The sequence below is a fragment of the Cupressus sempervirens genome, chromosome 4 (genome assembly GCF_028749045.1).
Source record: "Cupressus sempervirens isolate cs-2001-9-10 chromosome 4, ASM2874904v1, whole genome shotgun sequence".
Lineage (NCBI taxonomy): Eukaryota > Viridiplantae > Streptophyta > Pinopsida > Cupressales > Cupressaceae > Cupressus > Cupressus sempervirens.
This window is the reverse complement of record NC_143121.1, coordinates 608,372,407-608,385,154: the sequence shown is the minus strand read 5'-3', so window position 1 is coordinate 608,385,154 and position 12,748 is coordinate 608,372,407. Positions and strand designations below refer to the sequence as shown.

General features: G+C 34.9%; 1 pseudogene; it reads left to right on the top strand.

Moving 5' to 3' along the window:
• The first annotated feature begins 4,948 nt into the window (after window positions 1-4,948).
• Window positions 4,949-7,824, top strand: LOC149562703 (flavone 3'-O-methyltransferase 1 pseudogene; annotated as a pseudogene).
• Window positions 7,825-12,748: the final 4,924 nt, after the last annotated feature.

Here is a 12,748-nt window from a genome sequence, read left to right as displayed (position 1 = left end):
AGGGTTTTCTTTGACAACTACTAGTTTCTCACCCAAGTTATCACTTTGGATGGTGGTCTAATCAATGGGCACCTTTGCAATCTTAATGGTTATAATGAAATGAACCATCCATGTCTGAAGGTGACCTACTACTAGAAGACCCATGGCTCTACTTAGGAGGACAATCATATACCCAATGTCATCTTTCATGTATCCTCTGGTGATATCTACCTTGCCTACTCTATGACCCAAAGGTGTCTTGTCGATGAGGGAAGAGGGTTGCACTATTTCCTTCACCTCTTTCTCATTATCTTTCTACCATCATTCTACCTCATCATATGAAATCTATACGTATGATTTTCCCTTGGAAGGTGAAACACTTTCTTGATGTTTCAAGGTTGAAGGTCCAAGATAATTTCACCAATGATGCTCTTTATGACCTTTTCCTCAGTCACATAGTGTTTAGCAAGTATTATTATCAATTATGAATATTGAACTTACGTAGGATGTGATGCTACATTTACTAGGCCAAACTGGATGAGTGCATATACCATAGAAGACCTTTCTTTGGGCTTGTTGCACATTGTAAGGAATGTGTTATAGTCTATATGCCCTAGCTTGATGTCTTAGATTCCTACATGCCTATCCTAGAATCATGACTTGTTAGGGGCTCCTTGATTTTTAAATGTGAGTAGTTTTGGTATCATTTTCTTAACCATTGAAGAGGAAGAGGATGTCATTTTATCTACACAGAAAAGGCACACATTAGTCAAAAGGAAAATATAAGACTCTATGAGACTTATAATATCATCAAAATGAATCAAAATTAGTGAAAACAAGCTAAAATGTATATTCTCCCCCAAGAATACCCTGGTATGAAGTTTAGTCCACCTAACGCACCCTTACAGGTGTGTTGGTGCACTGAATTAGCCTTGGATAAAGGCCAAGTACTCAATTGCACACCTATGTACCTTGGAAAGGTGCACATACGTGTAGTGCACAACACAAAAATAGGGGGAAAATACTTATGTTTGAGTGCTTATAGAGGTGTGCACATGCACACCTCATGGGGGTGTGCATGTGCACACCTCGCATGAATCTTAGTCTTAGGTTTTTTGTTGCTAGGATTTTTAGCTTTAAGTTTGCAATGGAGGGGGTGCTCACATGCTCACCTGTGAGGGGTGTGATGGTGTGCACCTCTTTGAGTGTTGATCTTGGTGTTTTGTTGCAGGGGAATGAGTAAGAGTAGAGAAGTGAGGGTGAGGACCTACGGACGTGTGGTCAAGGAGGGAGTTCGGAATGAAGTAAGGGTAAGGAAGGGGGTCAAGGTCTTATATAGACCTCAGGTGTCCAGTGCTCACCCTTGTAGGTGTTGGGTGTCCGGCCTTCACCCTCTTAGCAAAATTTTTAGATTTGTTCTAAAGTGTTGTTTGCTACACATGTCTACTACTCCTCTTGTTAGGCCCCTACGAAAAGCTTCATACCTCAAGCTTGAATGCCTCTTAAGGGACATCATGCGTGTCTCTAATGTTGTGCATCATGGCTTTTACAGAGTTGCTTGGGACTTTTTTTATCAGCCCAAATACTCTAGTGGTCTTGGAATTCTTTCCACTTGCAAATAGGGGATTTCCCTTTGTACTAAGTGGATCATTTGGGCTCTCTATGGTGATGAAGCCTAGAAATTTTTTTTGTGATATTGCATTTCTTCAAGCTTTCTAGTTAACTGGCCAACTTGGAAGGGGATTGTCTTTCAAAACCTTCTTGTGACTACTGAACTAGTGAAAATTCAAGGAACCTTTGTGTTGGACTAACAACCCACATTTCCCTTCAGGATTTATGACATGGCTTAACCATCGGACCCTGTGTTTGATATGTCTAGTGGTTGCATTGGGCATTGATAGGTTGATCTTTTGGTGCAATGACAATCCTAGATTGTAACAAGTGGTGTGAGAACTTGGTCACATGTTCAAATCTCCTTGGCTAACGCTAGGGGGGATTATTGGAATAACTACCAATGTTCCCCTTGAGGATTTGTGACATGGCTTAACTACCACATGTGTTCTATAAGTCTAATGGTAATATCAAGCATTGACATGTTGATCTTTTGGTGCAATGATAATCCTATCTTGTAATAGTTTGTTGTTAAAAGCATTTGGAAACCCTGGGAAGTCATCAAACCTTGGCTTCGTTGGGCAGGAAATGGGTTCAGAGATAGGCTCTCTATGAACCATCAAAACTTGTGGCAGTCTCCTATGTTTGTTGTTCAAAGCGTTTCTTTGTCTAAAATTCAAGGAGCTAGCATGCTGCATTTATTTAGAGGAGAATCAAGACATCTAAAGATCTCTTTTTTAGAGTTACTGTGACCCTTCTCTCATGGGAAGACCTACAGGTGCAATTCAAGATTATCCATCCAAATTGATAGATAATTGATCTCCCCATATGTTGCACAAGTTTGGTATTCATTCTTGCCCATGGTGGAAGGACTAGAAGTAGTACCTTGCCACTCCTTTGACTAGCTATAAACCAAAGTTGGGCTATTGGTGTTTGGTTCCCCACCTTCTGATGGTTGACACTCTTAACTAGCGCTAGCATTTGTAGTCCTCTCACAAGACTTGGAGTCTTAGATTCTCCACACTTTGGAAAGCTATCAAAGAGCCACAAATAGCTCACTTTACCTAGTGTCTCCTTTTCCAGGGGTTGTTGTTGGGCCCTTGGCTTCAAGATCTGGGTGTCCCAAACCCTAGATGTCCTTTTTTTGGCTAGCTAGAAATATTCCTGCAATTTTTTTGGTTCTGTAGGCAAGCTTAGAATTACTGGCTTTGAATTCATTATTTTTTTAAGGCTTTCCACTCAAAGGCCTTTTCCTAGCATATGGTTGTGGGAGATGCAACTAGACTCTCTTTCAAGTATTCCCAGATATCAAATGCTTTCAAAATGGAGAATTTGTTTACTATTTGGAAAGACCACAATATTGTATTATTCTCTCATAGCTTTCTTGATACACATGTTTCTATGTATGCTAAAGAATGTATTTGTAATAATGTCATGATGCAGATTCAAGTACAAATAGATAAGGTGACATTGGAGGTCATCACCTATAGGAGCTTTTGGCTCATTGGAGAACTTCCCCTTGTACAGTTTCCTAAGTACCACTAGATACTTTATCCAATGATTATACTCCTCCAGGTGGGTGTTAGACAAGTCAGAGAAATTCAGTGCATTGCTCGCATACTCCCAGGTTGCAACCATCTTGTTGCTCTCCCAAATGTAGTTTTGGTGGTCGTTGCTACTCGACCTTACCTCCACGGAGGTTGGGTTCATGATGGTCCTTAGTGGCTCTTCATGTTTCTCCTCATGCGGGATGACCCACTATGCACAAAGACCCTAAATGGGTGTTCTCTTGGCTGGACTTACCTATCTGTCTGCCCAAGCCAGAGGGAAAAAAAGAAAATATTATGTTGTTGTTGCCCCTGTTGATTATTGGGCTCGCCCTAAGCCATCAACTAACCCCACAGACTCTTGGGGCTCTAATGATAAAGATCCTCCTTCGGCTCACACTACTCTTGCAACCTGAGGGATTTCTTTCTTCTATTTTAATTTTTTTAATGAATAGTTGTTTTATCCGGCTATGTGCCAAGTGAACTTGTATCCCCCTACATATGTTTCTTTAATATTTAATTAATAGAGAAGGTCTATTCATCAAAAAAAGAGTACAATATTTTATCTTCTACAAGTGGACACTACATGATCAAGAAAAGGAAATATGTACATTTTTAATTGCAATAAAAAAATATTCTAATGGTTTTCAATATATTTGAATATTATGATTGTTTAAGATGTCCCACAAAAAAGGAGAAAAAATGATACTAATGCTACTTTAACTAATCCAAAATAAATGTTATTTGTCCGAAGAAATCTCCTTCACTTAAATAAATGAATGAGATGATCAAAATAATGCACAAAAGTATCTTTAATTATGATACATATTTGTAGATCTACACTATTATGCACTACACTTTATAATATAAAGTTTCATTTATATTTTTCACTCAAACACTTGTCAATGATTCCCTTTCACCTCTTATGGTTGCAAGTGCTAGTTACTACTAAATGGAGATGGTTTGCATGATGGAAAACTTTTATAGAAAAGTTAAACTTCTAGTATTAATTCATACAACACTGTATTTTTAAAACATCCTTACACTAAATTTAGGCCAATATGACAAGTGATCAATTTACTTGAACATCTAGAATGTTTTTTTCAGTTTGAAAATTTGTACATACCATGATGTACAGTTGACTGGTATTTTGGGTGCAAGGTGGTGTGCTTCTATCAGTGAAAATCATTGTTAGAACTAAAACAAGCAGTCCTGCACAAATGAAATCAATGATAGGATAATCTTATGGCCAGAAAGACTTCTATAGTCAGCCGTACCTCTTGTAGACCATTAATTTAGAAATTCAAATGACTCATCTTAAAATAAATATATATATTTGACATAATAAATAAAAGCATTTTACCCAAAACAATATATATATATATATATATATACTCTTAAACATTCAAATAACACTTCTTAATTTACATATATAACTAATGTGTCTATCAACATTATGTTATCCAATAGTTGGGATTGGGACCCTACAATATTCAGATAGCACGTCTTAATTTACAGCTATAACTACAAGCATTAATAATATTTTTAAGTGCCATATATGTTTATATCAATCAACATTCAATATAACAATTAGTCAATACATACATCTATCAACATTCAATAGCACTAATGGAGTGAGTATGGTTGGTGTGCTATTATTAAAGACGATTGAGCTTGAAATAAATAAGGTTTTCTTTATTATTTTGGGCAGTAATGAAGAAAGGGAAATATTGTCTAGACTCGAGTGTTGTTCTGAAGTCTCTATAATAGCCAATCGTCCAATCTCTAATTCCATTGTGGAGAAACTTTCATTTGTGAAGAAGAAGAGACAATGGAGGAAGCTAAACTGAAGTTGCATGAGATGATGATATCTCTAGCCAAGCCCATGGCTCTGAGAGCCATTGTTTTGCTCAACATTCCTGATATCATGGGCACCCATGTGAATGAAACAAAGTATCTCTCAGTAGAAGAGATAGCTTCTCACATGTCTCCTGCCCCTGCAAATCTAGACGTTCTGTGTCGCATCCTGAGGTTTTTGGCTGTCCATGGTGTGTTCTCTGAAGATGGTGACAGATTTGGATTGAATAGAGTTTCAAGATTGCTCGTGCAGAAAGATAATGAAGAATCATTGGCTCCATATGTGTTGTTTGTAAGTGATAAGGTGGCGGTGGGTCCTTGGCAACATTTGGATGCAGTCGTGGTGGAAAATTGTTGTCCGTTTGAGAAGGAATATAGAATGAGCAGCTGGGAACACGCAGAGAAAAATCCCAAGTCGGCCATGACCTTTCACCGTGCAATGGCCTCTTATGCTAACTCCATCATGCCTTATATGCTTGACAAATATGGAGGGTTTGAGGAGGTAAAAAGCTTGGTGGACGTTGGGGGAGGTGTGGGGGCTTCCTTGCGCAGCATTGTAAGCAAACATCCTCACATTCATGGCATCAACTTTGATCTTCCTCATGTGGTGACCAGTGCACCTCCTATTCCTGGTATGTATCCTTCCAACATGCCAAATGTCTTGTGTCTTAATGTGTTAGCATTTTGTTGACAATGTTTTTGTCTCGCGATCTCATTATAACACGGTCGTAACATGATTCAGAGCATCTTGAATATCAAAATTCTAACTTTCATTCTTTATCAGTTTTCATAACCGAATTCTCTTCTTCTGCAATTATATTAAAAGTTGGACAACTATGGAAAAGATAATAAGAATCGATAGAATATAATTCAGTAAAACTAAGATGTCATTAAATATGAACATTTATGCTTCCATTAAGATAATATCTGCAGATTACAACAGTATGTCCATTTAGAGTATTAGTCACATTAAATTATCTTCCTCAAAACTTCCTATCGATCTCCTCCTCTCCATCGATTACAATGGTGTCTATTTAGAGCACAAGTTTCTTCGGTAGTTATCAAACTTCCCATCCAACCGATTACATTTTAATATGTAATACAAATGACTATTACAGTTAACATGTAATATAATGTTTTCTGATTTTCCCAAGAATAGATGAATAATCTGCCATTACAATTTTAATGATTTTAATGGGATTATAAGGTGACTTAAAAATATTAAATTTGAGAGTGGAGGTGGTGCTCCCGTACCATAACATCACACACTAACGAAGAAATTAAGTTTGGAAAAATAAGTCAGTTTTGACTATTTATTTTTTAGTTTAGGAATCAAGTCTTAGTGTGTGATGTTTAAGCTGTCCGATGAAATATAGGTAATATTTTAAGTGGTTTTGGAATATGATTGTGTTGGAGATTGTCAGTATTATTATATTGGACCACATTCTATGATCTATTGTTAGGATAAAATTATGTTGCACAATCAAATTAAGATATACATATAATATTGACATGAATTGTGAAAATCTAGCAAGATTAATATGAGTAATTTAGTTTATAAAGTTAATGTAAATCCAACATTAGTTACACTACCTCACTTTTATATAGGGAAAGGATCTAAGATGTGTCCACTCTAATTTTTTGCATCTTAAGTTTTTAAATGGTCGATTGGGTTTAGACATTTTTTTTAGATTTCTTCATATGTAACCTACCAACTTAGAGTTATTGATTTGGCTTTTATGTAGTTACAATGAATGTGAGAAAACTTTATGCATACAAAGGTCAAAAATATATCATTAGGAGTTTAGACTGATATCTATTTATAGATGCCTCAATTGCTATGACACGCAACCACTACGAAAATAACACAATTGATTCAATACATATTGCTTTAAAACTATGGTTTTTTTCATTTATTTTTAATGGATAAATCAATGATATATTTTGACTTGTGATAATATATAATAGTTAAAGTTAAAAGTCAACATAAAAATGAGTGTGAGATGAACAAAATTTTATGATTAAAATGTATAAAATAAACAAACAAAAATGTCTCTATATAACAATAATATGTTTTGATGTTTAAAAAATAATAATAGAGTTATGGTCATAACTCTTACATACTTCCAAAAACACTTTTGAATTGCATATAAAATTACAATAATTGTTTTGTACTTTTAACAACACGTAATAAAGAAGAATGTTATGTCACTCATCAACACTTTGTGTTGTCTAACTCTAATGTGTTATGGTGATCTTTTTCATCTTGTTCAAGATTCTTATCATTAAAAAAATTATATTTTATTTTTCCTTTCTCATCAATATAATACATTTTTCAAAATACACAATTTTTTGTCATTTTGCATTTATTGTTTATGCAGGCATAGAACATGTAGGTGGAAATATGTTTGAGGGAATACCTACAGCCAATGTAATATTTCTCAAGGTAAATAAAATCTGGCCATAATGTCACATTGTAATGTATTTCTTAATTATATAAACAAAATCTAGATCTTAATGGTGCAATGCAATTGTAGTGGATCTTACATAACTAGGATGATGAGCATTGTGTAACACTACTAAAGAAATGTTATGAGGCCACACCAGAAGATGGCAAGATTATAATTGTGGAGACAATTGTGGAAAGCCAAGGAAGTTTGAGGCCTTTGCAACTATCATTTGACACATGTCCATGATTTTATGAACTAGAGGTGCAAAAGAAAGGATTGAAGAAGAATTCAAATCCCTATTTGAAGATTCTGGATTTAAATGCTACACAATTATAAAGCTACCATTGATGGAGTCAATTATGGAGCTATCAAAATTATAAATTGTAGATATCAAGTATTCCCTATTTATAAGGTGTATATTAGAATTTATATATATTTTCAAACTTTTATGCCCCTTCATATTTAGTAGTATTCAATTTGTATAGTTTGGATTTGTTGTATTGGATATTATAATTGTTTATGATATTCCAATTTCAAAATAAAGAATTTTATTGAGGTAAATAGTGATTATTTAAATATGTGTCTAGATGTGTGTGCTTATTTTGTCATTTTTTCATTTTCCTATATTATTTATTCAAGTAAGGAAAAAGAAGAATTCTAAATATAAATAAATCTTATTCTATTGCTTTGATTCAATCCAACTTCTTGATTAGTTCAACTTATTGAGAAACAATTTTATATATTTTATAATTTATTCTTAATAAGTTTAAAATTGTCATTTTTCTTTTTTTTTTATTGGTTCATATGGGAATAGTCATTACAAAAAAAATTGTTGTCTTTTTTTATAATTTTGTGAGTTCTTTAATGATTTGAATAACATATATATTCGTGTGTGTGTGTATGTGTGTGTGTGTGTGTGTGTGTGTGTGTTTATATAAATGTGTATGTGTATGTCTATGTAATGTACTTATACATATAAGATAAGTATATATTGTTGACTTTAACATTATACTTTCATGTATATCCAATTAAATATAAAAATCTAAAAAATCTTACACAAAAAGTAATTTAAAAGTACCTACCTTATCCATATTGTTAATTTAACAACTGATCTTATTTAATATTTTGGCTTTTTTAATATTTTGTTCAAATTTTATGTATATATTATTTGTATTTAATATACAATACATTATTATTGTATTAAAATAAATAAATTAAAATCTTTAAAATCTTTGTATAACAATCTAAATAATAAGATCTTTTACTAATAATACTTAATTTACTTTAATTAGTATTTGTATGTCAATGAAATTATAGATATGAATAAATGAGTTGTTTATTGAAATAAATGATTATGAATTATAAAGAAGGGTGTAAGATGATACAAATAATCTTGGTCTTTTTTATTCTAACATGAATATCTAAACACAATTTGGAAACTATCTAAGCACACTTAAAAAAATTGTTGAGTGTGAGTTGGAAAATATAAAGAATGACACAAATTATATAATCGAGCTCCCTATTTCTACAAATATTTCTCATCATCTACATCATCAAAAATGATGAATCTAGAATGTGCCCATGTAATTAATATAAATAATCACAAAGAGATGACTAATAGTATGCATGAATCTCTATGTTTCCACTAATCTTATTAAATTTTCATATAGTTTAACTAATAATAACTATGTAATATGTACCATTTATACCTCTCTCTCTCTCTCTCTCTCTCTCTCTCTCTCTCTCTCTCTCTCTACATTTCCTATCATCTACATTTCCTTCCTAATCAGCATTAGTATAGGCATAAAATGTAAAGTTATTAGATCTAACATACCACAAGCCATATTCCAAAGTTCCCTTCAAGTATCAAAATATTTATTTTACTATTGTCAAATGTGATTCCTTTGGCTCTTCCTGATGCCTTGCTATAATTCGAACTACACTAGCAATATCAGGTCAAGTTTGTATTAGATATTGTAATCTGCCAATCATTAATGTATATCTTGGCTGAACTGTGTTGGTGGAATCATATTATTTGTCAACTTCCATCTGTTGTGGTCTCACAACACATGCCCCATTTTGAGTCACAAAATGGGAACCCCCTAATTTGAAAACTCTCTTGAGACACCCAGTGAGGTGCCTCGATCAATTAGGACCTTTCTTTGAGTTTGGGTCAAGCTCTGACACCTAGTCAAGCAATCATGAGCAATATTATAAGGTCAAAAATTCAAATTTTTGGCTTCACAAGCATAAAAAGTATGCACTAGTACACCATGTGCACTAAGTGCACATCTTTACACTCATCTCCTATTGAGGATGCACACATGTGTGCACCCTCAAAGGTGTACACCAAACTCACCTCAGCCTATAAATAGACCCCCCCTCCTTCAATCTTCACTACACACCCTCTAGACCTCTAATCACCGCACCTACACACCCTCTGCAACTCTACTACTTTGTGTCTCTGAGAAAGGGCATCCACCTTTTAGAGATAATAACACAAATTGATAAGTATATGCACATGTGCATGTGCTTACCCTTAATAGGTGCATAATTTCCCTAAAAACCCAAGTCCCTCGAATATGAGTTGTCATTACATAGTTCAAGTGCACATTTGTGCAAGTGCACTTTATATTTAGTGAAGTCTTGTGTTATGCAAAGAGCACACATACACACCTTGGGCATGTGTGCATGTGTATATTTCATACACATTAGGGATTTCTAGTCAATTGTATCTATTTTTGGTCAATTTTTTATCAGTCTGAGTCACGCTTTAGGGTCATTCTAGGTTTACAACATTAGATACTAACATCTCTCTTTTGTGTAGATATATTGGCCTCATCTTCATCCTCCATGGCCACAAATATAGTACCAAAACTAGTTGCCATCAAGTATCAAGGAGCCAAAGAAATATTGGTTTCAAGACAAGCATTCCAAGATCTACGATACTAAATTAAGGCATATTGACTAGAATGCTTTCCTCTTATTGTGTAACAATCCTAAAGAAAGGTCAGCCATGGTGTTAGTGCTAATCTAAAGTGGGTTGGTAAATATTGCTTCTCACCCAATGCCAGTTCAATCATCTGAACTGATCATGACTTTGGCACATCACTATGTACTAGAAGAGAAAGTGGTCATAAGTGTGACTAAAGAGATAGTCCTGGACATAAGACCTCAAAATATTGAGGTCTTCCATCTTCCCTAGGTAGATCAGTACCTCTAGATCACCTTTGACAACACAAATAGATGGTACCAGGAGAATGAGATAAAAGCCAAACAATTGGTACAAGGGATGTACTTGATTGACAAAACATCCTTGGGAAGGAGAAGTGGAAAGATAGACATAACTAGAGGCTATATGATAGACAATATTGGCTACTCAATTTTTCTTCTGAGTCGAGCTATGGGCCTTCTTGTGGTAGGTCATCTAGAAACATGGATGGTACATTTCATAGAAACCATCAAAATAGGAAATATGCCTATTGATTGGACCACAAAACTCAATAATGATCTAGATGAGAAGTTGATTTTGGTTAAAAATGATCCCCACTTTTATATGACCTCCTATATAGTGTATCTTTTGGTAGAAAGACCAATAGATTACTTAGGATTATTTATAAAAGGAAGCATGTAGGATGCAATACTTGGCCTTATGTAGTCTATCCATGGTTGGTGAAGAAGAAATTTCCACTACAAAGTATTGAATACAAGGTGGTCAATAATGGGTTCATATTTTCCATCATTTGGTTCATTGAAGAAGATTATGTGAAAAGAATATCAGTAGAAGAAACAACTTGAATAACACAAGTTGGAGATTATTACATCCAATTTAAGACATTTACTTGTATTTTAGTAGTTGGTACCCTCTTGTTTCCAAAGAAGCTCCCACGATATCCATTGGTAGATTGTTATTGTTGGAGATAGCAAGTCAACTAGCTTCTGCCTAACACAAGGTGAGGAAGTAGCACAAGAAGACTTGGGTGTGGACAATCACCATTAGGGCCTTTGAAGTCAAATAGAAATAAGATATTGCTACATTTGATTTAGATTGGAATCAATATCCTCTTGAGGATTAATAGTAACCTTGCCCATATTTTGACAATATCAAGATGGCAACATTTGGTGGGAAAGATGTTTGTTCCCAAAGAGGCACTTGAGGATCATTGGATGAATAACATAGATGACTAAGATGTCTTCATTAGGAACTATTGTAGGATGATTCTACAACTTTTTGAGAAGGTGTTTTACATGGAGATACCTCTCCAAGCATGGAATAATGATTCTCTTAAGGTATTGGATCCATTATACAATAGGCATAAGATGTATGAGAGGCCCATAATGAATGCAGAGATTGGGCAGGGAGAGAATGATGATATCAATGACTAGGCCTAACATGTAGTTGACTTAGCAAGAGAATGGATCAAAAATCCTTTCTATATGGATCCATTTCCTCAAGCCGCGAGCCTCTAGGCTACAACTCAACCCAAGAAAGGTAAAGGGGTGAAAGTCATTGTATTGACATACCCCACTAAATCACTAGCAAGACCTAAAATGGTGCACCAACATGAGTAGGAGGTGGAGAACTTCTAGGTAGTGAATATAAAGGGCAAGAAGAGAATTAGGGCCACTTGTGTAAGGGATCAAAATGAAGAGGCTCAGCCAAAGTCGGATACCCAAAAATAAGAAGCCCAACCTGAGAAAGAATAGCCTAAACCAACATAGGAAGGAGCATTTTCACCCAAAGAACTTGCAGTAGAAACCTCTCCATTAGTACCAAAAATGGCCAAAACTGAGGTGATAGTGGTGGGAATAAAGAGGAGGAGATTAAAGAAAAAAAACACTCCATCACCTCAAGTGCCAAAAACCATCCATGAGGTGGAAGATGAGGAAGATGGGGAGAAAATATAATTTGTCCCCTTGAATAAGAGGAATTGTACAACTATAGCCATTGAAGAAGAAGGAAGGAGTTTAAATCAAAAACTACCTTTTGTCCCTTGAGAGCATGCCCTTATTGAGACCTCTGAAGAGGAACAAAAAAAGCGGATTGAAGAAATGGAAGGCAAGGGAGTAGACATTTTTGTCATTTCAGATTTTGATTTTATGCTTGTAGGAACTAAAATGGTAGGGGACAAGATATGAGATACTCCTTAGAATGAGTGAATGGGAGAAGATTGGGATCAATTGACTCCCTTACCACAAGGGCCTCTTGGTATTCCTCATGCACCATCACATGATATTTCATCAATGCTTCCTAAACTAGATCAAGGATCAATTTCCCTGCCTCCTCCAATGATTGAACCTGAG